Genomic DNA, 26,923 nt, shown 5'->3' with positions numbered 1-26,923 from the left:
CGCCACATTGTGTACCGTGATTCGTCACTCCACACAATGTTTTTCCACTGTTCAGTCGTCCATTGTTTGCGCTCCTTACACCAAGCGAGGCGTGATGAGTGGCTTATGAGCAGCCGCTCGACCATGAAATCAAAGTTTTCTCTCCTTCCGCCTAACTGTCATAGTATTTTCAGTGGATCCTGATGAAGTTTGGAATTCTTGTGTGATGATCTGGATAGATGTCTGCCTATTACACATTACGACCCTCTTCAACTGTCGGCGGTCTCTGTCAGTCAACAGACAAGGTCGGCCTGTACACTTTTGTACTGTACGTGTCCCTTCACGTTTCCACTTCAGTATCACATCGGAAACAGTGGCCCGTAGTGATGTTTAGGAGTGTGGAAATCTTGCGTTTTGACGTATGACACAACTGACATCCAATCACCTGACCACGTTCGAAGTCCGTGTGTTCCACCGAACGCCCCATTCTGCTCTCTCACGATGTCTAATGAGTACTTATATCGCTGATAAGGAGTACTTGGCAGTAGGTGGCAGCAGAATGCACCTAATATGAGAAACGTATGTTTTTGGGGGTGTCCGGATATTTTTGATCACACAGTGTACGTGGAAGCTGTGTGAAATGATAAACAGAGAAGGTAACAGCTGTTTAGGAAGCAATTAATAGTCTGCTGAATTAAAATTCTGCTACTCCTCAGGTAGATAAGGTAACACAAATAATACAGACATTTTAGATATGGAAATAATGTTGCGATATTTGACAGTTCCACAGTCATGTTGCAGGTGCCAAGTGCACCCTAACCAGTAAGTTGCACCAGTATTGGCGTTATCTTTACGTATTTTTGATAATTAATACAGACATTTTAGATGTAACGTCGCTAGACAATGTGTAACTTCAGATACCAACGACTTAAAAATGTGTTTGGCTGTAGATTGAGAAGTATGAGCCCTTGCACATGTTAATATCAGTTTCTGCTTAAGGAGTTCCCGCATAGTACAATTGCAGTTTTTAACATCATTAGTGACATGTGTGAGCAAGTTTCATTCCATAGACGTCTGCATCCTTAGTGGCAACTTTCGAACACTTCATTTTATGAACAACACACACTTGAACATTCGACGAACTTAGAATCTTATGGCACCGTCTTGCAAGGAAAATAATGAAAGAGTAAAGAGTATAAAGTAGAAATAATTTTCCGCTCAGGCTGTCAATGTCTGAACCTCATTCACATTTTCATACATGGAACTATAAATGTACAGTCCTAATTTCATAACTTAAAGTAATCATTGTGGCTTTCGTGTCTATGTGTGTGAGACGAAGGGAAAAAAGTTATTGACGAGGCAGAATTTTAGGTACAGTGTTAAACGCAAACATTTTTTGTAAGTGAAGTGTAATTATGTGCAAGCAAAAACGGAAAGGTGATAAAATGGATAAGATTCAGCAACTATCATAAAAGTTGGATTACTTTGCAAAACAATACCAATCTTGTGCTAACAAAGATATAGACTGTGTGTGTGTGTGTGTGTGTGTGTGTGTGTGTGTTTGTGTTTTGCTAACAAAGCTTACTTATTTTTTGACAAATAATATAGACATTTTAGATGTGGAAATACTGTAAGTTATACTATTATTGTCAATAGCTTTACTTTTTCATAAATAATTCAGGACATTTGGATATTTTTGAATTGTAGCGTCAGAGGGGTTGAAAAGCATAACTGAACTCGTTATAACATCTCGTATTTTTTTTATTTCCTGCTACTACAACTGGGCTAGTTGCGCAATCTTGAAATTTTTAATTTCTCACCACTGCTATCTTGGATCTCACCACCTTGGTTTGGGATGTTATTGCTTGCCCCTGCATATGGGCAGCCTGTGGCCGTGATGTCATAGCACACAAGTGTGACGTCTTAACATTGCCCAGCTATCCAACTTCCATGATCTCCCTAAATCGATTGACTCATATTCCGGAACTGTTGTTTTGAAAAGAGGATCAATTTCCTGCAGCAGCCTTCCCCAATCTCAACTTATGCTCTGTCATTAATGACTGCTGTTACCAGAACGTTAAACCGTAATGTTCCTTATCTTTCCCCCATTTTAACAGGAATTCCGTCAGAGCCTTCTGTTTTTACCATTTTGCACAACATGAATCGTTTTTCAGTGACGAGGATGATTTCAGTATCACTCATATGTGAGTCTAGGAGCCTGGTAGATGGTGGTGTGGTAGTATGATCTTCATGAATATGTGTTTATTGAAGTCTAATATTTAATATCAAAGTTATCTCTCTACTGTCTACGGTTTCAACCCCAGGTGGTCCAGGAGTGACGGGTTCGAAGTGGTGAGTCCTTTCATCGGCTTAACACAGGACCAGATTTTTTTATGGATACTGCACCAGTAGACCTTGCGTTCATGGGGAGGCCTGCGTGCCTCAGCGATACAGACAGCCGTACCGCAGATGCAACCTCAACGGAGGGGTATCTGTTGAGAGGCCATACAAACGTGTGGTTCCTGAAGAGAGGAATCAGCATTCTCAGTAGTTGCAGGAGCAACAGTCTGGATGATTGACTGATCTGACCTTTTAACATTAACCAAAACGGCCTTGCTGTGATGGTACTGCGAACGGCTGAAATCAAGGGGAAACTACAGCCGTAATTTTTCCCGAGGCCATGCAGCTTTATTGTATGGTTACATGATGATGGCGTCCTCTTGGGTAAAATATTCCGGAGGTAAAATAGTCCTCCATTCGGATCACCGGGCGGGGACTACTCGGAAGGACGTCGTTATCAGGAGAAAGAAAGCTGGCGTTTTACGGATCGGAGCGTGGAATGTCAGATCTCTTAATGGGGCATATTGGGTAGAAAATTTAAAAAGGAAAATAGATAGGTTAAAGTTAGATATAGTAGGAATTAGTGAAGTTCGGTGACAGGAGGAACGAGACTTTTGGTCAGGTGAAAACAGGGTTATAAATTCAAAATAAAATAGGGGTAACGCAGGGGTAGGATTAATAATGAATAAAAAAATACGAACGCGGGTAAACTACTACGAACAGCATATTGAACGCAGTATTGTAGCCAAGATGGACACGAAGCCCACGCCTACCACAGTAATACAAGTTTATATGCCAACTAGCTCCGCAGATGACGAAGAGATAGAAGGGAGACTGAAGGGAGTAATGGGGGACTGGAATTCGATAGTAGGAAAAGGAAGAGACGGAAAAGTAGTGGGTGAATATGGAATGGGGATAAGGAATGAAAGAGGAAGCCGTCTGGTAGAATTTTGCACAGAGCATAGCTTTATCACAGCTAACACTTGGTTAAGAAACATGAAAGAAGTTTATATACGCGGAAGAGGCCTGGAGACACTGGAAGGTATCAGATAGATCACACAATGGTAAGACAGAGATTTAGGAACCAGGTTTTAAACTGTAAGATATTTCCAGGTACAGATGTGGACACTGATCACAATCTGTTGGTTATGAGCTATAGATTAAAACTGAAGAAACTGCAAAAAGGTGGGAATTTAAGGAGATGGGACCTGGGTAAACTGAAAGAACCAGAAGTCGTAGAGAGTTTCAGAGAGAGCATTAGGGAACAACTGACAAATATGAGGGAAATAAATACAGTAGAAGAAGAATGGGTAGCTATGAGAGACGAAATAGTGAAGGCAGCAGAGGATCAAGTAGGTAAAAAGACGAAGGCTAGTAGAAATCCTTGGGTAACAGAAGACATATTGAATTTAATTGATGAAAGGAGAAAATATAAAAATGCAGTAAATGAAACAGGCAAAAAGGAGCACAAACGTCCCAAAAATGAGATCGACAGAAAGGGCAACATGCTTAAGCGAGGATGGCTAGAGGACAAATGTAAGTATGTAAATGTATATATCACTAGGGGTAAGGTAGATATTGCCTACAGGAAAATTAGAGAGACCTTTAGAAAAAAGAAAACCACCTGTATGAATATCAAGAGCTCAGATGGAAAACCAGTTCCAATCAAAGAAGGGGAAGCAGAAAGGTGGAAGGAATATATAAAGGGTTTATACGAGGGCGATGTACTTCAGGGCAACATTATGGAAATGGAAGAGGACATAGATGAAGATGAAATGGGAGATATGATATTGCGTGAACAGTTTGACAGAGCTCTGAAAGGCCTAAGTCGAAACAAGTCCCCGGTAGTAGACAACATTCCACTGGAACTACTGATAGCCTTGGTAGAGCCAGCCATGACAAAACTCTTCCACCTGGTGAGCAAGATGTATGTCACCCTCAGACTTCAAGAAGAATATAATAATTCCAATCTCAAGGAAAGCAGGTGTTGACAGGTGTGAAAATTACCGAATTCTCAGTTTATAAGTCACGGCTGCAAAATACTAACACGAATTCTTTACAGCCGAATGGAAAAACTGGTAGAAGCCGACCTCGGGGAGGAGCAGTTTGAATTCCGTAGAAATGTTGGGACACGTGAGACAATATTGACCCTACGACTTATCTTAGAAGATAGGTTAAGAAAAAGCAAACCTACGTTTCTAGCATTTGTAGGCTTATATAAAGCTTTTGACAATGTTGACTGGAATATTATATTTCAAATTCCGAAGACTGGTGAAGTGCAGGGAGCGAAAGGCACTTCACAATTTGTTCAGAAACCAGATGGCAGTTATACGAGTCGGGGGACACGAAAGAGAAGCAGTGGTTGGGAAGGGAGTGAAACAGGGTTGTAGCCTATACCCGATGTTATTCAGTCTGTATATTGAGCAAGCAGTAAAAGAACCAAAGGAAAATTGGGAGTAGAAATTAAAATCCATAGAGAAGAAATAAAAACTTTGAGATTCGCCGATGACATTGTAATTCTATCAGAGATATCAAAGGATTTGGAAAACCAGTTGAACGGAATGGACAGTGTCTTGAAAGGAGGAAATAAGATGAACATCAACAAAAGCAAAACGAGGATAATGAAATTTAGTCGAATTAAATCAGGTGATGCTGAGGGAATTAGATTAGAAAATGAGACACTTAAAGTAATAGTCGATTTTTGCTATTTGGGGAGAAAAATAACTGATTATGGTCGAAGTAGAGAGGATATGAAATGTAGCCTGGCAATGGCATGGAAAGCGTTTCTGAAGAAGAGAAATTTGTTAACTTCGATTGTAAATTTAAGTGTCAGGAAGTCTATTGTGAAAGTATTTGTGTGGAGTGTAGCCCTGTATGGAAGTGAAACATGGACGATAAATAGTTTAGACAAGAAGAGAATAGAAGCTTTCGAAATGTGGTGTCACAGAAGAATGTTGAAGATTAGATGAGTAGATCACGTAATTAATGAGGAGGTATTGAATAGAATTGGGGAGAGAAGGAGTTTGTGGCACAACTTGACTAGAAGAAGGGATCGGTTGATAGGACATGTTCTGAGGCATCAAGGGATCATCAGTTTAGTACTGGATGGCAGCGTGGAGGGTAAAAATCGTAGAGAGAGACCAAGAGATGAATACACGAAGCAGATTCAGAAGGATGTAGGTTGCAGTAGGTACTTGGAGATGAAGAAGCTTGCACAGGGTCGAGTAGCATGGATAACTGCATCAAACCAGTCTCTGAACTGAAGACCATAACAACACAACACATTTCGCCGGTACCCGATTGTGGAAATTCTTGAAATTTTGAAGCACAGTCACCCTTATGCACGCACAATGTCTCATTAATTTTTCTCCATTGACTTCCCTAGTTCTTCTTTTGCAAAAAAAAGTAACAATCTCTGGTTTCGGAATATTTTCCGAATACTAGTATTAAATCAAGGTAGATCTCTGCCATCTTACTTGGTATGTGTTTCTCTGTAGTCTGATTTATCATGTGTTTGGCCTGTAAATCTTTTCTTCATCTGGCTAAATCTAACTAAATGTTCTTATTTCATCTTTGAAGTGGATGTTAGTGGCTGTCCACTTCCAACAAACAGTTCACATTGCTATTAAGTACAAAATGAAAATAATTGCTCCACTGTTCGTCTCTATTTGTATTGAAAAACCACTTCATTCTTAAAAATTATGCTGCCTATAAATATAGTTACATAGGAGTTTATTATGAGTATTTACGTTTTCACGATGACAAATTTGGTTACCAGTTACAGTTCGTGAATGAATAAAACCATACTGTCCTTCCTACATTCGGCCTGACACACGAAAAGTAAAAGACCTCGGTATCAGCATACACGTCAAAAAAATGTTTGTTTTAAGCTCAGCTTGTTCAAGATTCGGCGTCTTCCTTCAAAACACGTACCTCTGAGGTGACCTACTTCTTTTCGTGTTGTCATTTCCCTTGGTATGTTCGTGCCACAGCACGTTGCAAACAGCAGCTATGCTTTATTTTGTTATTCTTTGTCGTAAAAGAACAATTGTGTGTCTTCCCTCTACATACACTTCCTGCTGCGTACTGATCGATTTCATTCCTTTGTGTTTTCAGTTAGATATAGGCGCTGAGTTTTCCTCTGTTTACAGTAACACCACCAGTTCAAACTTACAGGTCTTCCTTTCCGTAGCAAGCACTAAATTAATTAATAATTTGAAGCACAGATTTTCGGTGATAACAACGCAAACACTTTAGTAAGTTCATTGGCCAAAACTTCTCTTCCTCTTTGGTTGGTGACATGATCCAGCATGGACGAAAATCCACTTGACACTACGTCCCTGCCGGCCACACTTCTCTACTGCTCAGGCGGCGTGCAGATTTGCAAACGAAACACTGGATTTATGCAGTAAATTACACATCTCAGACAAATTAGAATTAACCTGCAGATATTAGCCTCTTGAATTATAACTTCGCTTCGTAGTTTTGCCAGCAGGAGCTAATAGTACTGAATAAAATAAATCCTGAGCCTATCGAAATCCTCAGAATGTTATGTACACTACAGGCGTTGGTTGCCCAATTAATCGTCACTATTTGCGCAAATTTTTGAGACTCTTGATATATTTGTGTTCAGCAGAAAGAAGATATAGTCTGATCCTAGCAACCTATCTCTGTGAACTTCTGAGTCATAAAACATCAGTCAGTCATGCCTGTGATTGTTTGCTTTAATTTGAAAAGAAGAACAGAAATAATATTTTTAATCGACATATCTAACATGAAAATAACCACGATGACGAGCCAAAACATTTTAATCACCTATTTAATGGTATGTTGCTCTACCTTTGAACGCAATACAGGACCATTCTGTGTGGCTTGGATTCCAAAAGTTATTGGTATATTTCCGTAGGTTTTGGCACTAGATTTCTAGGCACTGGTCGTGCAAGTCCAATAAATTAAGGGCCGTATTTCGTAGGCCCAGAGCTGGCGCCCGTGGTATGTTTCCACGGGGTTCAGAGCAGGCGAATTTGGTGTTATATACAGTAACATGAATGGTCAATACAGTAACATGATACTCAGACCAATATAGCACGATTCTGACGTTATGACATGGAGTGTAATGCTGCTGGAAAACGCCATCGTCGCCGAGGAAGACATAAGCATATAGAGACGCATGGTCCCCAGTAATGTTAACGAGGGCCGCCGCTGCCACGGTACCATCTTTTACAGATCCCAAGAAATCCCATGTGCATGTCCCTCATAGTATAATGCTGCCCTCACCGGCCTGCGTCCGTCGCGCGGTGCGTGTTTCGAGCAGTCGTTCACCTGGATGACGGCATGTGCATGTACGACACCTAAGTTGATACAGAAAGAAACGTGGTTCATCTGACCAAGCGACTCGTTTTCATTGCTCCACAATCCAATGTCGGTAACCCCGTGACCACTGCATTCGTAATAGAATATGTCGTTGGATAACACGGGAACACATACGAGTCGTCTGTTGTATAATGTCCTCCGAACAGTAAGCTACAAAACACTTGTGTCTTCACCAGTAGTGTTGTCTGTCGTCAGATCTGCCACAGTTGGCCTCCTTTCCTGTTTTACAGAGCGGCCAAGCTTTCGACCTCTAAGTTATGTGATGAGGCGTAGTGCTCGAACACCTGTAGTCGCCTACTTACGATTTCACCGTCCTTCAACCACTTCCCATAGATGTTCAAGACAGTAACAAGTGAACAGCCGACCAGTTTCAATGTTTCCAAAATGTTCGTTCCCATGTGCTATGTCCTAAAAATTTTGCCTCTTGTCAGAGGCGTTTATTTCAGTGACTTCCCTCATTTAAAGACCGCATCATCGTTAGAATTCTTTCCCATTCGATTCTGCTCCGTGACCGGGCCAAATATCTCACAAAGTAAGCGTCAACCGAAAAAACTACAAAGAACGAAACTTACCTAGCTTGAAGGGGGAAACCAGATGGCGCTATGGTTGGCCCGCTAGATGGCGCTGCCATAGGTCAAACGGATATCAACTGCTTTTTTAAAATAGCAACCCCCATTTTTACTACATTTTCGTGTAGTACGTAAAGAAATTTGAATGTTTTAGTTGGACTACTTTTTTCGCTATGTGATAGATGGCGCTGTAATAGTCACAAACATATGGCTTACAATTTTAGACGGACACTTGGTAAGAGGTAGGTTTTTTAAATTAAAATACAGAACCTAGGTAGGTTTGAACATTTTACTTTGGTTGTTCCAATGTGATACATGTACCTTTGTGAACGTATCATTTCTGAGAATGCATGCTGTTACAATGTGATTACCAGTAAATACCACATTAATGCAACAAACGCTCAAAATTACGTCCGTCAACCTCAATGCATTTGGAAATACGTGTAACAACAGTCATCTCAATAGCCAGTAGTTCGCCTTCCGTAATGTTCGCACATGCATTGACAACGCGCTGACGCATGTTGACAAGCGTCGTCAGTGAATCACGATAGCAAATATCCTTCAACTTTCCCCACAGAAAGAAATCCGGGGACGTCACATCCGGTGAACGTGCGGACCATGGAATGGTGCTTCGACGACCAATCCACTTGTCATGAAATATGCTATTCAATACTGCTCCAACCGCACGCGAGCTATGTGCCGCACATTCATCATGTTGGAAGTACATCGCCATTCTGTCGTGCAGTGAAACATCTTCTAGTAACATCGCTAGGACATTACGTAGGAAATCAGCACACATTGCACCATTTACATTGCCATCGATAAAATGGGGGCCTAGCCGGACGCGGTGGTCTAGCGGTTCTAGGCACTGCAGTCCGGAACCGCGCGGCTGCTACGGTCGCCGGTTCAAATCCTGCCTCGGGCATGGATGTGTGTGATGTCCTTAGGTTAGTTAGGTTTAAGTAGTTCTAAGTTCTAGGGGACTGATGACCACAGATGTTAGGTCCCATAGTGCTCAGAGCCATTTGAACCAAAATGGGGGCCAATTATCCTTCCTCCCATGATGCCGCACAATACATTAACCCGCCAAGGTCGCTGATGTTCCACTTGTCGCAGCCATCGTCGATTTTCCGTTGCCCAGTGGTGCATATTATGCAGGTTTACGTTACCGCTGTTGGTGAATGACGCTTCGTCGCAAAATAGAACGCGTGCAAAAAATCTGTCATCGTCCCGTAATTTCTCATGTGCCCAGTGGCAGAACTGTACACGACGTTCAAAACCGTCGCCATGCAATTCCTGGTTCATGTTGACGTAGCATTCTCAACACCGACGTTTTTGAGATTCCCGATTCTCGCGCAATTTGTCTGCTACTGATGTGTGGATTAGCTGCGACATCCGCTGAAACACCTACTTGGGCATCATCATTTGTTGCAGGTCGTGGTTGACGTTTTACATGTGGCTGGACACTTCCTGTTTCTGAAATAACGTAACTATCCGGCGAACGGTCCGAACACTTGAATGATGTCGTTCAGGATACCTAGCAGCATACTAGCACACGCGCGTTGGGCATTTTGACCACAATAGCCATACATCAACACGATATCGACCTTTTCTGCAATTGGTAAACGGTCCATTTTAACACAGGTAATGTACCACGAAGCAAATAACGTCAACACTGGCGGAATGTTACGTATTACCATGTACTTATACGTTTGTGACTATTACAGCGCCATCTATCACAAAGCGAAAAAATTGGTCCTAAAACATTCATATTTCTTTACGTACTACACGAATATGTAATAAAAAGTGGGGGTTCCTATTTTTTAAAAATGCAGTTGATATCCGTTTGACCTATGGCAGCGCCATCTAGCGGGCCAACCATAGCGCCATCTGGTTTTCCCCTTCAAGCTAGACGAGTTTCTTCTTTGTAGTTTTTTTCATTTGACGCTTATTTCGTGAGATATTTGGCACGGTCACTATCAATGGACCACCCTGTATACTTCCGCTACAGTGTCATGTGCCCGCAACGCCACCAGTGGCATTCAGTCTCGTAGTAGCCACTGGTCTTAATGTTTTGGCTCACCAGTAGAGACCGGATTATATGCATTTGCATGTTGCACATGTATTTACATATTTTGCTCCTTTTCACCGGTTATTGCATATTTTAACGGAAAACTAGTGATGACGCATATTTTCGCTCTCTGCAGTATTTTAACAATCTAGACGGGCGGCCTCTAGCCGGATCTCGTTTTGATGCTACCGCGATCTACAACTGCGTGCGATCGCTAACCGGAAGCTGCAGGATAGCGAACTGGTTACTGCGCAGGGTTGAGGTTGTTTTGGGGGCGGAGATCTGACAGCGAGGTCATCGGTCTCATCGGATTAGGAAAGGGAGTCGGCCGTGTCCTTTCGAAGGAACCATCCCGGCATTTGCCTGGAGCGATTTAGGGAAATCACGGAAAACCTAAATCAGGATGGCCAGATGCGGGATTGAACCGTCGTCCTCCCGAATGCGAGTCCAGTGTGCTAGCCACTGCGCCACCTCGTTCGGTTACTGAGCAGGAATAGGCCGGCAGAGTCGATGGGCCTGCCGCCCGCACCCCCGCTTAATCCCCGCCCCTGTCACGCCGCACGAGCCTGTAACAATTACATTAAATTACGCAAGTTGTTAGTCATACGTCCATTGTTTCAGTTTAGTTGTCTTTCTATTTGTACAAAGTTTAATGTGTTTACGTGTAGTGCATAACGTGTTGTGCACTACGCCGCCTGAAAATAGAAATGTCGTTTCGTGCGTAGCTGACCATGATGGAATATTTATATATGACGGAAATGTTTTATATTGTCGAGTTTGCGAAAAAGCTTTTCGTACAAAAAAAAAGTCTCAAACAGATCAGCATGTCACGACAAGTCTTCATATCACAGGAACGCAAAAGAAAGGGCCACAACAACTTTTGACAGCGGCAAATAACAGTAGCAGGGATTTAACCTCCAAAGGTAACCAAAACAATTTGAAGTATTCATTGCAAGTAATAATCCTCTTCACAAACTTACAAACCCTATCCTCAAAGGTTTCCTTCGCAAATATTTCTTAAATCAAAATACAGGGTGAAAAGTATTTAAACCGACAAACTCTGGGAGGTTGTAGGGGACATCAAAACAAATATTTTTCCCTAATGTCATTTTTTCCTATGAGGCGTATTTAGACCGGTAGAGGAAGATTTCTCTGGCGGCAAATTAATTAAACCAAAAAACTCTTTTCCCTTTTTTATGACCAAGAGACAACACATTAACACAACCTAATTTCAATTACAGTAGATTTTCAAAAATGCCTCCATTGACACGTAAACAAAGGTTACTCCGTCGGATCATGTTCTGTCTGACACGGTCAAAAACCCAAGGAGTATCCTGAATTGTTCCTGCTTCTGCTACTATCCGGGCAACCAGATCCTATTCTGATGCAACAGGAGTTGCGTAAACAAGGTTGCGCATCTCTCCCCACACATAAAAGTCCAGAGGGGACATATCTGGGGATCGAGCAGGCCATGGTACAGGAACCTCTGCCAATCCACGTTTCTGGGAACCGTCGGTCCAGGAATCGACGCACACGACGACTGAAATGTGCCGGCGCCCGGTCATGTTGGAACCCCATGCGTTGTCATGTAGGGAGCGGGACGTCTTCCAGCAATTCTGGCAATGCTCTGGCGAGAAAATTGTAATAGTGCCTGCCATTTAACGGCCTAGGTAGCAGATACGGCCCAATTAAACAGTCCCCAACAACATCGACCAACACAAACGAAGAACCGCACTTTATGAGCGCTAGTAATTGTGGCATATGGGTTATCCTCACTCCAAACATGCGAATTGTGCATTTTGAAGACTCCATCACGCCCGAACGTTGCTTCATCGGTAAACAACACAGAAGATGGAAATGTAGGATGCATTTCACACTGTTCCAGGTACCACTGCGAAAACTGTGCTCTGGGTAGATAATCAACTGGTTCCAGGTTGTGGACACGCTGTAAGTGAAATGGGCGTAACAACTGCTCTCGAAGGACTGTTCTTACATTCGTCTGATTCGTCCCAATGTTACGTGCAATTGCACGAGTGCTGATTGAAGGATCCCGCTCCACATGCTGCAAGACACCTTCCTCAAATTGCAGCGTTCTTACCGTGCTACGGCGTCCCTGCCCAGGTAATCTGCTAAATGACCCGGTCTCACGCAGGCGTTGGTACACAGCAGCAAAGATCCCCGTGATACGGCGATTAGGATATTGTTGTTGATAAGCCCGCTGTGCAGCTCGTCCGTTGTGGTGCGCTACGTAGTACGCACCAACCATATGAGTGTACTCGCTCCAGATGTATCGCTCCATTAGTAAACAGAGACAATGCACTACTACACTGGTGGACAGCAGTTGCCTATAACTGAAGAGTGCAATACGCCCTCTAACAACTGAAGATCGTAATACGGCCTCTAACAACTGAAGAGCGTAATACGGCCTCCACCGGTTTAAATAATCCCCATAGGAAAAAATAACATTAGGGAAAAATATTTGTTTTGATGTCCTCTACAACCTTCCAGAGTTTGACGGTTTAAATACTTTTCACCCTGTATACCAGATAAATCAGCATTGCATAAACATTACATACCGACAATTTATCTATAACTTCACGAGGAAATACGCAATGAACTAAAGAACAATATTATTTGGATTTCAATTGACGAGACCACCGACTCTTGTGGCCGTTACATTGCAAATTTAATTGTTGGTGCATTAAAACATGAGCCTTCTTCTTCCTATTTAGTGACCTGCAAAGAACTTGAAAAGGCAAATCTTTCTACCATCGCCAGATTTGTGTATGAGGACATTAGAAAAATATTTTCAAAATCTCCCCCAGATGGAAGGGTGTTTGTGTTTCTCTCAAATGCTGCTCCGTATATCATCAAAGCAGGAAAAGGCCTCCAAGTATGTTCTCCAAATTTGATTCATGCGACGTGCTTTGCTCACGGAGAACATCGCCTTGCTGAAGAAGTGCGATCCACTTTTGGGAATGTAAGTCAACTGATTTCTTCCACAAAGTAAGTATTTCTTAAGCCACCTGCATGCATCAAGACCCGCAAAGAAAAACTACTAAATATGCCTTTACCTCCAGAACCAGTGGAAGCTCGTTGGGGTACGAGAGCCGAAGCTGTGTTGTTTTACAAAGAATATTTCGAGGCCATCAGAGACGTAGTAAACGATTTCGATAGTGCACAGGCTTTGGCAGTTTGCCAGTTCAAGGAACCATTTAGTGATTCCCGTATTAACAAGAACATTGCTGTGATTAGCATTTATTTGTCCCATATATCTGCGAGTATTAAAAGCTTGAAACTCAATATTTGGCGTTTAAATTTGTGGCAAGTCCCGTGCTTCTTTAAAGAGCGTAGGGGAACGATGCGGGAGACCCGCACCGCTTTACTAGGCAAGTGGATGTGGTTTGCCATTGCCTTCCTCCGACCGTGATGCAGATGAATGATGATGATGATGAAGACTATACACCAACACCCAGTCATCTCGAGGCAGGAAAAATCCCTGACCCCGCCGGGAATCGAACCCGTGGGAGAACGCTACCGCGAGACCACGAGCAGCGGAGTCCCTAGGCTTACGCACTGCTTAATCTAACTTAAACTAACTTACGCTAACGACAACACACAGCCGGCCAGGGTGGGCGAGCGGTTCTAGGCGCTACAGTCTGGAACCGCGCGACCGCTACGGTCGCAGGTTCGAATCTTGCCTCGGGCATGGATGTGTGTGATGTCCTTAGGTTAGTCAGGTTTGAGTAGTTGTAAGTTCTAGGAGACTGATGACCTCATAAGTTAAGCCCCATTGTGCTCAGAGCCATTTGAACCATTTTTTTGACAATACACACAGACACACACACACATACACACACACATACACACACCCATGCCCGAACCCGAGGGAGGACTCGAACCTCCGACGGGGGGAGCCGTGCAAACCGTGGCAGACCCCCTCAAACCGTGAGGCTACCCCGAGCGGCTTGGCGTTGAATGAATCTGTTCAGTTAAAGAATAAAATTAGACTTAAGAACTCCTAATCGCCGAAGGTATAACCGAGAATACTTAAAGAAAAGTTTGAAAACAATGTGAACAGTAAGCCAGGTTGTGAACTCTTGTCGCAAATTGATAGTTTTATTAATGGAACAAGTGAACTTTTGTCAGAAACAATAAGTGACAACATAGCGCCCAAATTCAAATACTGTCCAGTTACCTCAGTTGATATAGAACAGTACTTTTCTACTTATAATAATGTTTCGAGTAATCGAAGACGCAATCCTACTACCTAACATTTATAACAGTACCTGATCGTTTATATTTGCATTTGTAGCAAAATGTAAAATAATTTGTAAATGTTACTTTAAGCTGATAATATTAATGAAACTTTAATGCAATTCACGAAATTCCTGATTGTATGTTGTTTTTTGGAATAAAATATTACGGAGTGCGCGCGCGCGTGCCCATCTATGTGCGATATATCTTGAAGTTGGACCTGTGCGTATCGTCTGTTTCGCGGCGAGTAACTCACATCGTGATTTCTTGTTACTAACAACAATTGCAAAGAAAAAATAATATTTGAAACACAGTGTGCGTCTTCTGTTTGCAATTTTTTTAAAACTAAGCTCAAAAAGGACTCTGCCTAACCTCTACCGCAAAGTATTCAGATCACGAGATCCACATTCTAAATGTTCCGATTTTTCGCGTGGGCAGCACTCTCCCTAGCAATCGATACACACAGGTCCAAGTTCGAGATATATCGCACGCAGTAACTACTATGCTTTTTACTATTTGATATTGCACTTTTCGACACTTTTCAGGCATATTCTAGGCATTTTATGCATATTTTGAGCTTTTTATGTTCGTATAATCGGGCCTCTACTCATCAGAGTATAGAGCACGTATAAATCCTCTGCAATTTTCCGTTTTCAGTTTTCAGTTCCTGGGTTGCCTATCGATTGCAGAAAGCTTTTCAAGTTGACTGTGGGGTTCTACAAGTACGTTCAAAGTGCGACAAGTTAAAATCGCATCCCTGGCCAGGAAACGACTTCAGCTTCCTATCTTCTATATGCACTATACCAGTTGACCCACCCTAATACTGTCCGCGGGCCCTTTCGATGCTCCCTATCGTCCGAGGGGCACAGTGATTAAGACCCTGGACCTTAGGCCGATATTACACTATCAGATTTCTTTGACCAGGAAGTTCGATCAAATGGTCATCATATTTCTTTGACAAAGATCTTTGAGATGGCGCAGAAAGGGGTATTACACTGTCATCAATTATTTTATTGTAGTTCCTTCAGAATGGCTGCCATCTAGTAAAGAAGAACCGCATGATGAAAACTGAGAAATAGTTATTTTTAATGCTGTTTGTTTCGTAGTTCCCAGTCATTAAACGAGGTAGTACTTTTTCCAGGACGAATACAAAATTTAATTAAATTATTTTCCATCTCGCTGTTAATGTAAGCATATAATAACGTCTGAGTGCAGTGTAGTGCAGTGCATGTATTTCCCATTAACTGAGATGTTATTATCATCGAAAATCCTTCAACTTGAGAAATGAATTGTAACCTGACGTGTTCAGGTTCAATAGAAATTGATTATGGGTACGTCGACGTGCTTGCCAAGTACTTTCCGATGCCTTACGCCGATGGTAGTTGGTACCGCAAATTTCTTTACGGATCGGTTGGTAGGTTTAAAAGAGGGGGAAAGGGACCAAACTGCTTGGTCATTGGTCCCTTGTTCCTATTAAAACAATTCAACAAGGGAAAGAATAAAACAGATGAGACGTACAGCACAATACCGAGAGGAAGGAAAAACCACAAAAACGACAGAACGACAACAAACACCACAAGAAACAAAATAGGACAATAAAACCACAGAGAGACGCGAGAAAAAGGTAGAAGAGATTAAAACATGAGAGCAGTTCTTTACGGATTTCAGGCTCTTTTCAATACATTCAAAACTAGGCACGATTTTTACGTTCTTGGACATACCTGCTATTTAGTCTTATGAAATACGTTTTTGATCCGGTCCTTGTACCTATGACTTGCATGTTCATATCAAGTTTCTCTTTCCTGACTGCAATATTTAGTCCCCTAGCATGTCCGTCTGTGACGCTTTCTTTTTTATGTGCATATCTTAACCTACAGTTAGCACGTGTTCCATTACATTTAGCACCAAACTAAATCCTACTCCCTTACACCTACCACCGCTGCATCGTCAATAAATAGTACTGTGCTAATTTTCTGTCAGTAACAAACAACAGTTCTTAAATTCCCTTTTCAGTGAACAAATAAACATCAGTGGTGACTTGCCTTACATCTTTCCTGGTTTTACTTCTTATACAAACCTCTTCGTGCAGAATATTCTAATTTGCATTGAAGAATGAGAGCGGATTGCCATCTCCCTTCCTAAAAAATGGTGAAACATTTTATTTCATGCCATATTATAAAGCCCCTTTTCATATTTACAGCACCACAATAAGTTCTGGAAATCGTTCTTATTTGCATTACGAACGTGCTTCTTCACTCCATATACCGATACACAACACACAATGGTTTCACAGTGTGTTTATGCAAGCAAACCGCATGCAACAAACAGAAGACGATCGCTTTTGTTGATCGAATCTAATGTGACGTGCTATATTTCATCAAATAAATTTAACGAAAGGCAACATTCGACAACTACTACACTACGTCAAATGCATTTGACAAAGCAACTTCGTCAGAGAAATTTGATTGTGTAATAGTGGCCGTGAGTAGATAGGAGAGTGGTTCGAAGTTTTGCAGTGATGACTGTTTTGAATGTCCATTAAGTTTCATAATTTTTGTTTTGCCTTTATTATGCTTCAGTTTCAACAAACGTTAGTACTCTACATTTCATTTACCATGGTTCATGCCTTATGTCTCTTCTGGAGATAAATTTCACGGTGCTTGTTCTGCCTCCCTCTGTGTGAGACTATAACTTCGAATCTAGTTCGTGCAAAAAATCATATGTTCATGATTCATTTCTTGTTTCTTGTCATTTTTAAAAGTTCTTATGTTTCTCTGTTTTTGTTTCAGGTGTTCCCAGCAAGTCCTGTCTACGAATTATAAATCAACAGAACTTCTATCTTCGTGCAATGATCAAGGAAACCAGAAGTTTACCGCTTACTGTCATTTTGTGTGTCGTTCTCTCTCATGTTGTGTATAAATCTTTATAATAAAACAAAAATCGGGTGTAATTAGTGTTAAACAAATACGTGTCGATCATTCCCAGCCACCTTGCAACGTCCCACTCAAGTCACCCTTTTTTTTCTTCCTTGTCTTTGTCCCATTAAAATTTGCTGCTACCTCAGTCAAAAATATAGTGGATGATAAACACCACAATGTTGATTATATATAAAAATTTTTCACTCCAAACATAATCAGAGGTGTAAAATGTCTTATGTGCATAGCACCCATGGGATTATTTTCAACACTACAGATTAGTTTGTTAGTTGCTTTCATGTTCCATGGATCATTTTGCACGATAAATCGTCATAATGCGGAATGAGTCATTTTACATTCATATTGCAAATTAATTTGAACATCTATTGGTACTCTAAACATCACCACATTTTTTTTCATTTTTTCCCCGAAATGAAAACAAGATATACAGACTGAGTTACCAATTCCTACCGACCACCTTTTACCCATTACAAACATAAAAATTCTTCTACAGAATAGAAGGAGTTGTCAAGGAGAAAATTTTTCAATTTACTTTGATATTTTACCTTGCTGTCTGTTAGACATTTTAATTAACTGGCTAAGTGTGTAACCTCCCCCTCACTTATCGACCTTAATGACAGTGAAAAATTAAACCGCGTGTACCTAATGGAAATTTGGGGAAAGCAATCGTCACCGAAGTCAATTTGTCGGTAAAGAGGGAGGAAAGGGTTACGTCTAAATGAAAGGAAAAATGCAAATGAAACTGGCGGAAATTAATTTTGAAAAGGGGTAAAGTTAATAAAGAAAGTAAATGTGCGGCCGTTACGTTAACAATTAACTAGCGGTAATTAGATATTTGAGATTTGGGGGAAATTACGGTCGCCAGTCCTAGGGACAATTACTATAGTAACTGAAAAAAGAAAGGTTATTACACATATAATTAGCACTAGAAGCGTGGCAACTGAAGGTTGACACGTGTAGTGTGAAAACTGAAAGTTTGTCAGAAGTAATAAATTTCGCTACACTCTGACTTAATTTAGCAAAAGAATTAATAAAACCGGAAAATCGAAAGTTAATTTAGTGACTGAAGTTAATAGTGAGCTTTCTTTCTGAAGCACATCGAAATTCAGTAAAATACGGTTAGTCTTGGACTACCTCAACAATCATTTCAAAAGCTACTTGAATCTACACAATTTAGAAATAAGAGATTTAACTTTGAACTTGAATTAAATGATTCTGAACAATTAACAATAGTAAAATTTAGTACGTACCAAGCTGAGCTGCAGTCACAGGTAACTAAAATATGGTAAGAAAACTCACACTCTTAATTTGTGCTTGTGCAATCTAAATATAGTAGCCAGCTATGAATACCTTAACTGAACTTTGAAATTAAAGCAGTGAAATCGAATGATGCTGGCGTTTGAATTTCAACGACACTCGGGTTCATTCCGGAAAAGGAAGGGACCCTGCTTGGTAATGCAATTGGGACAATGAGCAACAAACGTTCATGCTAAGTTGCTGTAATTTTGTGATAAAAGTTTGAAAAGCTGAGGTCTGTCATACAGTTCTAAAACTTCACGTGCTTCCAGTCTTCCTTGTTGGTTGATTGAAGGTTTGAAGCAGCCGATCGAGGAGGTGGCGACAGTCACTCACTGGCGGCTGTCGCTGTTGCAGAAGCTGGATGTTGGCGCGCCTTCTTCTCGACACGGTCACCAGACGAAACGGGCTCTTGATGTGCGCCAGCTAATGCTTCCCGTCCGCGACACCACGTCAGAAACTATCATCGCAAGTCGAGCGCAATTACATGCTACCAAACCCCGAAAGCGCGGCAACTCGCAGGAGCTTCACACAACACACCTGCTCCACTGCACCACCCCAGCCAGACTCTCCCTCTGCCCGCGCTCCACACGACAGAGTTAACACTACCAAAGATCCTAAACACTTTGGTTCTCCACACGACCTATCGATGTATTCGTTCGATAGCATAGTTTTCCCTAGGCCAGACCCAGCGTATAAATACAAATAATATTCACAAAACAAACCAACATAAATGCATAAATACACAAATAGTAAAACAATTACAATATACAAAGACACAGAAACGTCATATATTCAGGTAACAAAATAAGGAAAAAAATTATAGTACAATAGATGGAAATACGAGGATATGCATTTCCGGCGTTACAAGTGGTCACAGGAAGGGAATTCGTGGCGGGCCGCATCAAACCAGTCAGTAGACTGATGACCAAAAAAAAAAAAGTGGTCAAAAAATTTTGTTGCATCATTGTGCACCCCTTTCTGTGCTACAGACAACCTTGATGTTGAGTAATGAATGTCACTTTTCTCTGTTAGTATTGTAATTCTGTACCTCAATGTTCCTTTTGAACTGTAGTGGATTATTTACGACAAACTTCATGAGGGAAAAATATACTGTGAAGCAGTAGTCAGAATGCCCAGTTGTTTAAACAGATGTCTACAAGATGATCGTGGGTGAGCACCACATATTATTCTTACAGCAAGTTTTTGGGCAATGAAGACCTTCTTTCTTAATGATCAGTTACCCCAGAACATTATTCCATATGATATTACAAAATGAAAATAAGCAAAATATGTCAACTTGCTGATTTCTCTCTCCCCAAAATTTTCTATGGTTCTTAGTGCAAATGTGGCTGGACTAAACTGTTTTAGGAGTTCCAAAATGTGTTTTTGCCAATTTAAATTCTCATCAATATGGACACCTAAGAATTTTGAAGTTTCCACACTATGTATTATTTCATCACCATGTGTTACACTTATCACTGGTGCAGTGCCTCTAGAAGTGAATAAATGAAGGACATGTCTTCGTGAAATTCAGGGTGAGACCATTTGCAGAAAACCAGTCAATGATACTTTTGAGAACTTTGTTCACCATATCTCCCATTTCTGTATGCATACTGGCAGTGATTACAATACTAGTGTCATCTGCAAAAAGAACTAATTCTGCATGTTGTACATTAGATGGTAGATCATTTACATATATGAGAAACAATAGTTGACCTAAGATTGAGCCTTGGGAAAGCGATTTCTCTCTAGTCAGAATTATGTCTCTGGATTCTGTTGGCTGAATTACTACTAAGTACAACTTTTTGCATTCTTGTGGTTAGATGTGACATGATCCATTGCCTGGCTATACCATCAAACCCATAAAACTTCAATTTATCTGCGAGTATACTATGAGTCACACAATCAAATGTCTAGGATAGGTCATATAAAATACCTACCGGTGCTATTTTATTATTTAATGCTTGTAATATCTCGTGTGTGAACATGTAAATGGCATTCTCAGTAGAAGAACCCTTCTGAAACCCAAACTGTGATTTGCTGAGGATATTATTGTCGCCAAAGTGAGATACTATTCTAGAATACATCGCCTTTTCAAAAAATTTTGAAAATGATGTCAGAAATGAAATAGATTGGTAAGTAGTGACATCTCTCTAATCACCTTTCTTAAAGAGGGGTTTAACGATGGCATATATTAACCTGTCTGAAAAAATACCTTGAGTTAGTGATGCATTACATATTTTGGACAATAACAGACTTATTATACGGGAACAAGTCTTCAGTATACTATTGGAAACACCATTAAAACCAAAAGAGCTTTTATTCTTGAGAGAATGTATGACCCTCTTAATTTCAGAAGAAGAAGTTGGTGGTACATTCGTATGATGTAATTTTATGAGAGTTACTTCTTCAACATATTGTTCTCATCTTTCTCTTGAACTGGTAGTCCCTATGCTTTCTACTAGGTGTAAGAAATGATTATTAAACATATTTGCTACCTTTGACTTGTCATTTATAACCCTTCCATTCAATTCAATAGTAATGTTATCCTCTTCTGTGGTTGGTTGTCCTGTCTCTTGCTTTACTATAGTCCATATTGCCTTAACTCTGTTTCAGATGTACTGATTTCTGACATGTGCATGTTTCTTGATTTTTAATAAGGTTTCTTAGTAATTTCGAGTAGTTTTTGTAGCGCACAACTACTGCAGGGTCTCTTTCTTCTTGCCAAAAGATACATTTCCCATTTCCTTGCACAAGATACCCTTAATGATCCATTGTCTTTTACATGGCTATTTAATGTCCTTTCTGATTAGCTTATGCCGAAAGCTACTTTGAAATACTGATATAAATTTATCATGGAATAGATTAAATTTTATACTGGTATTTGGTTATTTATAAATTTGATCCCAGGTTGTTTCTTGTAAACTACTCTTAAAAATATTTGCCCTGTAGTCATTAATGGTTCTGACTGACTTCCACTGAGGCGTATCTGCGCTGTAAGGAACTATGTCATTTGTCCTGACAAACTGTGCATCATGATCAGAGAGAACATTTGTTACTGGCTAAACAGCTATTTTCTTGCTTTGTGTCTTATCAAAGAAAACATTATCAATTAGGGACCTATTGTCTTTATCCATCTGTGTTGGAAAATTAACTACTGAGTGCAAATTGTAGGATGCAAATAAGGTTTCCAGATCATTTTGCCTATCAGAATCCTTTAGAAAATCTACACTGAAGTCACCATATACTATTAACTGCTTACTGATGTCTGAAAGACAGCAGAGTAAGGAATCCAGGTTTCTCATAAATAACTCAAAATGTAGATGAAGATGAAAGCTATTTCTACAAAATGCTGCAGATTGGACTCCAACAGTTCTGTTAAATTTGCTGTTAGGCTGCTTTAATGCCTATTCAAATTTCGCTGGTGCAGTTAATAGGCAGTATGTCATTTTCTGAGCAGGGAGTTTCATGCATGTTGAGGTTGCGGCACATTCAATGAAGTGGAGCCCAATAAAGGAGTGGTATCAACAAACTGTGAGTAACTCATACATAGTGATTATAAGTTGGTGGTCGATATCATAGACACTGTACACTGACACTGACACAAACACCGAACACAAACATGATCTGATCACCAGGTAAAAGTAGGAAATTTTGATACAGCAGTATACACTACAAGACAAAAAAATGACGCACCATGAAGGAATTATCCGAATGGGGCAGAATTCGGTAGATGTGATATACATGTACAGGTAAACAAATGATTATAATATCAGAAAAACTGGACGATTTATTCAGGGGAAAGAGGTTCACAAATTGAACAATTCAATAACTCGGTGGTCCACCTCTGGACCTTATGCAAGCAGTTATTCGGCTTGGCATTGATTGATATAGTCGTTGGATGCCTCCGGAGAGATATTGTGCCAAATTCTGTCCCATTGACGCGTTAGATCGTCAAAATCCCATGCTGGTTGGAGGACCCTGCCCATAATGCTCCAAATGTTGTCAGTTGCGGAGAGTGTCGGCACTTTGCTGGCCGAGGTAGTATTTGGCAAGAGCGAAGACAAGCAGTAGAAACTCTCGCTGTACCCGGCCGGTTATTAAATCTTGCTGAAATGTAAGCTCAGGATGGCTTGCCATGAAGGACAACAAAACGGGGTGTAGAATATCGTCGACGTACTTCTACGCTGTAAGGGTGGCACGGATGACAACCAAAGGTGTCCTGATATGAAATGAAGTGACACCCCAGAGCATCACTCCTGGTATGGCAGGCGACAGTCAGGTTAGTATCTCACAGCTATAACTGTCCGGGGCGTCTCCAGACACGTTTCACTGGTCATCGGTGCTCAATTCGAGGCGAGGCTCATCAATGAAGACAAGTCCACTCCAATGTATTCCAGGTCGAATCTATACAACACCACTGCAAAAGGTCTTGTTGGTATACAGAGAGGCATCACGAGCTCAGATCTGCTTCTGCAAACGGCCTACATAGCTACCAGCTATTACGGATTCTCTATAATTATTACGGGTTTCTCACCTTCGTTACAGAGCTACCGAGAGGTACTAAAAAAATTACAGAAATGGACATTATCGATTTCACATTTTAAAAAAATCGGAAAAGATACTGTATTTTTTCTGCCAGTCATATGCTACTAAAATGTTTTATAGATTGTAATTTCTTCTTTGCAAAGTACGCAGTAAACATGTCTACGAATGATTTAGACGCACCAGTCCAGCGCGACGCCATCTAGTGGTGAAACTAAGAAAATTGGTAGACACGTCATCCGCGGGCGGAAGTTGTAATCACCCGTGAATCTGCGCATGCGTACTAGGAAGCGCTAACGCACGCATGCCTTCAGAACATAGTCCCGTGACATTTGCAAAAGAGAACAAAACAATTACATAATAATTAACAACTAGAAACAATTGCTTAATGAATAGAAACCCTGAGCCCTCTGAAACTTTTTATTCGAATGAGGTACTTTACTCAATCAGACAGCCTGCTTCGAGTTTCGCGCAATTATTTCCAGCGATCAGGGTATTCCCGCACACTGCGCAGGCGCAGGATTATACCGCGTGCATTGCGTATAGATCGCTGACGTTTTCGATAATCGTTACATTGTGTTCGGTGATAATACTCGTCCATATAGAAATCAGAAACCATGTATTAGCTGCTAAGGAAAGTTTTAGTTGTTTGTTAAAAATGCAAGGACTTAGACGTTTTTTGTTTCTTCAGCAACTGTTAACAGCGCCCGTAAAGAAAAGCCTGACAGAAACGGCAATGCGAATGAAGTAGTGCGAAAGCTATCCCGAGTGAGAGGGAGAAAAATACTGAACCAAATTCAAATACTAATATTGTGGAACACCAAAGTGTTAGTACAGTGGATAGCAGTGCAACGAAAAAATGTAAAACTGGAAGAAATTTCGGAAACAGTATAGTAAAGAACGGTCAGTTTGTTAATATCAAATAAATCAGACTAACAAGTGTTTTGTACAATGTGTTCACGAGACGCTTTGATAAAGCAGGCTGTCCATGGTGATTGCTGTATTCATGTTCTGTCTAAAAACAGACATAAAAACTGACTGCCGGCCGGCCGCCACAGAGACTAAGTCCGAGTCCGAGAGGCAAATAAAACCGACCGCCCCTGACTACGCGAAGTTCGGCATATGCACAGTCTGGCAACAGTGTAAGATGCGGATGTGTCAGGAGGAAGTGTTGGCTACTTCCGAGACGTTATCGAAAGCCGGCACGGTAGCTCAGCGTGTTTGACGGCACGGTAGCTCAGCGTATTCAGTCAGAGGGTTAGCTGCCCTCTGTAATAAAAAAAACTGAGTTAATCGATTAATAACGAACTTCAACGGATGTCTTACGACGTCCGCCCCGAGCAGATGCAAGGAACAAAAGCGAATAAAATGAGAAAAAAAGCGTGTTCAGTGAGAGAGCTGGTTGGCCTCTGTAATAAAAAAAACTGAGTGGAAGGATCAACAAACGAAGTAGACCGAATGTCATGTGACGTCCGCAACGACCAAACACAACGATTAAAAAAAAAAAAGTGGTAATCTTCGTGCTTTCTAAACTTATAGTCGCGTATTTGTGTCCAACTGTATCACTTTTTTTTCCGTATTTCGGCTTTCGTCTGAAGTTACAAGTCCGATTGAACATCTAACATCAGGTGCTTCACGTTGCACCCACCAGTAATAACAAATACTTCCAGAAATAATTCCCCAGGACAGCTCGTGGCTGCGTCGTGATCAGAACAGCTTACACTCTTAAGGCTAGGCGCAAATTGAGACGCGTATAGCGCGTGTGGCGCGACGCAGTGCAGCGCGTGTTTTTGTAACATCACAGGTTCAAATGGGACCGCGCAAATTGCGACGCGACGCGACGCGACTGGGACGCGACACGCGCCTGCGCCAGGTCGCGCGGCGTTGTGGTTGAGGCACAGTTTCTCGCGCCGCGCGTCGCGTCGCGCTTGCCTCTCGTGGGAAATGAGGAGGGGAGCGGAAAAGTAGCCCAGCCATATGCTCACATCGGAACGGCGCATATCAGCAGTGGTAGTATTGCCAATAATATAAATTTTGCCTTACTGTGTACTGAATTTTATTGCCTTTGGATAGTGGTTCGTTTTTCGCCATTTAAACGCTCCAGCTTTCTTCGTTAGCACGTTATACTTTCCTGTTATTTATATCTGCATAGTTTTGTTCTGTTTTTCTTCTGTCAAGAAAAATGTATACTTCAGTAACTGATGAGCCATTGGCCGCTGGAATTTGCACCATATGCCTCCGTGATGTTTTCAGATCGCAAGAAGGGACAGAGGGTAGTGAATAAGGAAGCAAGGAATATTATAAAATCATGTGATTAAGAATCAAGGCAGGAAAGTAAAGCAAGGTTATATTCTCGCTGCCTAGTAAGCTAGCGTATCTGGACGATCTGTTACAAAATTTAGAAAGGGATAATCTCCACAGGTGTGATCCCTTTGTTCTTGTGGTAAAAAGCAAGAAATACCGCAAAAAAGCAAGAAATAAAAGCGTCCAAGATCTGAACTATAGAAGTTTCACTGTGATTACTCTGATATGTATGTAATAATGTAATACGACACACTGTACTACATGCTTGTGAACAACAAGCGGTGGTCTCGCGGTTCTAGGCGCGCAGTCCGGAACCGCGCGACTGCTACGGTCGCAGGTTCGAATCCTGCCTCGGGCATGGATGTGTGTGATGTCCTTAGGTTAGTTAGGTTTAAGTAGTTCTAAGTTCTAGGGGACTGATGACCACAGATGTTAAGTCCCATAGTGCTCAGAGCTGTGAACAACATATTTCCACTCCAAGCTAGAAACAGTCGAAAATCAGTCACAAATGACAATGTTTTAATTGGTTCGCCGTGATGAGATAAAGCATTTCAATTGTTGCATGGACGTTATCAGCATTAATAAACTAATTATACAACAACAGCTACACAAATGAAGAAAATGGTCGGTATTATTACGAAAGTAGGAATATCCTAAAAGATTGTTATGATTAGATATATTTAATTTGTTGAAATGTGCTGCTGACAAAAGCTACTTTCATGACAATGTTTTTCGAACTCCATCTCACAAGGCACACATGGCTAGCTTGTGCATTCCTGCGCGCGCATTGTCCTTCGCTGCTGACAATACACTAACCATTGTGTTGTGCGACAGATCAATTGTTTATTTTTCTCGATAACAACTATTTTATTCGCGATCACGCATTGTCAGTTTGGCAAGCCCTAGGTGAGTAAACAGTATCTGGTTCAAAAAAATGGTTCAAATGGCTCTGAGCACTATGGGACTCAACTGCTGAGGTCATTAGTCCCCTAGAACTTAGAACTAGTTAAACCTAACTAACCTAAGGACATCACAAACATCCATGCCCGAGGCAGGATTCGAACCTGCGACCGTAGCGGTCTTGCGGTTCCAGACTGCAGCGCCTTTAACCGCACGGCCACTTCGGCCGGCTAAACAGTATCTGGCATGTGCCTATCATTCCGCCTGAAGGAACGCTCGTCATTATTTTAATACTGCTCAGATCAAGAGAAGGAATAAAATCCTTTGGTAAGTTTCCACTCCCGTTGCTC

General features: G+C 41.3%; 1 protein-coding gene across 1 annotated transcript in view; it reads left to right on the top strand.

The window, feature by feature from the left end:
• Positions 1 to 17,505, top strand: part of LOC126481602 (lachesin-like) — a 760,765-nt gene extending 743,260 nt beyond the window's left edge. The window contains exon 10 of the mRNA XM_050105472.1: positions 17,379 to 17,505. The gene's annotated coding sequence lies outside the window, so the exon portion shown is untranslated. The remainder of the gene's footprint in view (positions 1 to 17,378) is intronic.
• Positions 17,506 to 26,923: the final 9,418 nt, after the last annotated feature.

The sequence above is a fragment of the Schistocerca serialis genome, chromosome 1, assembly GCF_023864345.2.
Source record: "Schistocerca serialis cubense isolate TAMUIC-IGC-003099 chromosome 1, iqSchSeri2.2, whole genome shotgun sequence".
Classification (NCBI taxonomy): Eukaryota; Metazoa; Arthropoda; class Insecta; order Orthoptera; family Acrididae; genus Schistocerca; species Schistocerca serialis.
Note: the sequence above shows the minus strand (reverse complement) of the source record. Positions and strands in the feature narration are given on the sequence as shown.